This window comes from Malurus melanocephalus, unplaced genomic scaffold, assembly GCF_030028575.1.
Source record: "Malurus melanocephalus ecotype Western Australia unplaced genomic scaffold, MMel_1.1 scaffold_5261, whole genome shotgun sequence".
Classification (NCBI taxonomy): domain Eukaryota; kingdom Metazoa; phylum Chordata; class Aves; order Passeriformes; family Maluridae; genus Malurus; species Malurus melanocephalus.
In genome coordinates, this window is record NW_026628492.1 from 1 (window position 1) to 2,041 (window position 2,041).

Below are 2,041 nucleotides of genomic sequence, written 5' to 3' on the forward strand. Positions count from 1 at the left end.
GGGGGGGTACAGAGACCCCACCCACGGGCGCCCCCAACCCAAAATTCAACCCCAAGCCCGGCGGGGGAGGGGGCGGCACCAATGGGTGCTGCAGGGGCAGAGCTGGGGGCAACTGGGAAAAGGGTGGGGAGGGGTCAAAAAGTGCCCCCCACCCCCTGAAATTTAAGCTTCCCACCCCCCCAAAATTCAGCGTTTAATTTAAATTTAATCAGAAAATTTAACTCCCCACCTCCCCAAAATTTAATGTTTGATTAAAATTTAATCGGAAAATTTAACTCCCCACCTCCCCAAAATTTAATGTTTAATTTAAATTTAATCGCAAAATTTAATTTTCCACCTGCCCAAAATTTAATGTTTAATTTAAATTTAATCGCAAAATTTAATTCTCCACCTGCCCAAAATTTAATGTTTAATTAAAATTTAATCACAAAATTTAAGTCCCCACCTGCCCAACATTTAATGTTTAATTAAAATTTAATAGCAAAATTTAATTCCCCACCTGCCCAAAATTTAATGTTTAATTTAAATTTAACCGCAAAATTTAATTCTCCACTTCTCAAAAATTCAACATTTAATTTAAATTTAATCGCAAAATTTAATTCCTCACCTCCCCAAAATTTAGTGTTTAATTTAAATTTAATCACAAAACTTAATCCCAAAATTTAACCTCCCCACCACCCCAAAATTCAACATTTAATTTAAATTTAATCGCAAAATTTAATCGCAAAATTTAACCCTTCCCCCACCCCAAAATTGGGTGATTTTAATCCCTCCCACCCTAAAATTTAACTTCTCCCACCCCACCCCCAAAATTTAACTTTTAATTTAAATTTAATCCCAAAATTTAATCTTTTCTCATCCCAAAAATTGGGTGGTTTTAACCCCACCACCCTAAAATTTAATCCCCCCCACCCATAAATTTAACTTCTCCTGCTTCTCCAAAATTCAACGTTTAATTTAAATTTAATCCCAAAATTTAATCCCAAAATGCAACTTTTTCTCCCCAAATTTGAAATTTTTCTGGGACTTTAATTCCTCCACAAAAGCACCCATGGGTGCCCCCCCTGCACCCCAAAACCCCCCAAAATTGCCCCAAAATCTCACCTGGGGGGGCGGGGCTTTGTCCCCCTCCTCGGGGCGAAGGGTGGGGCGGCTCAGAACGATCCCAGTCTGGGGAGGGCACAAATTGGGATAAAAACCCCAAAAATTGGATTAAACCCCCCCAAAAAACTGGAATAAACCACCCAAAAATTTGGTCAAATCCCCCCCAAGAATTTACATTAAACACCCCCAAAAATTGAATTAAACCACTCCAAAAAACTGGAATAAACCGCCCAAAAAATTGAATTAAACCACCCAAAAAATTGGATTAAACCACCCAAAAAGTTGGATTAAACCACACAAAAAATTCGGTCAATTCCCCCCCGAAAATTTACATTAAACCCCCCCAAAAAATTGAAATAAACCACCCAAAAATTGGATTAAACCCCCCAAAAATTGAATTAAACACCTCCCAAAAATTAATCACCCCCAAATTTGATTAAAATTCCCAAAAAAATTGAATTTAACCCCCCCTAAAATTGAATTAAACTCCTCCCAAAAACTGACCATTGGAAAATTTGATTAAAATACCCCAAAAATTGAATAAAACCCCCCTAAAATCACACAAAAATCCCAAAAAAGAGCCCCCCTTGCAGGGGATGTCAGGATTTTGGGGGGATTTTTGGGGGGTTCCCCAGTTTTGGGGGTCTCACCTGTAGGGTGTAGGCCTGGAGCCGCTCCACCAACTCCTCACGGGTTCCTGGGGGGGACAGAGGGGGTCAGAGACCCCCAAATTCCACCCCAAAAAAAACCCCAAACCCTCCTGAGGACCCCTCCCCAAATTTTTCTGACCCTACAGACATCGGGACCCTTCCCAGGACCCCCAAATTGCACCCCAGGGATCCCCCAAAAACTCCTTGATACCCCCAAAATTCCCCCAAATAACCCCAAAACTCCCCCGGATGAGCCCAAGAGCCCCAGTTTCACCCCCAAACCCTCA

General features: G+C 41.2%; 1 long non-coding RNA gene across 1 annotated transcript; it reads right to left on the reverse strand.

Annotated features, from left to right (window-relative positions):
* Nucleotides 1-6: 6 nt before the first annotated feature.
* LOC130588463 (uncharacterized) lies at nucleotides 7-1,891 on the reverse strand. The gene is made up of 3 exons (XR_008966970.1): nucleotides 1,755-1,891; nucleotides 1,105-1,170; nucleotides 7-112 (listed from the first exon to the last, which is right to left on the reverse strand). It is a non-coding gene; the product is annotated as an uncharacterized LOC130588463 (long non-coding RNA).
* Between the last annotated feature and the right edge of the window lie 150 nt (nucleotides 1,892-2,041).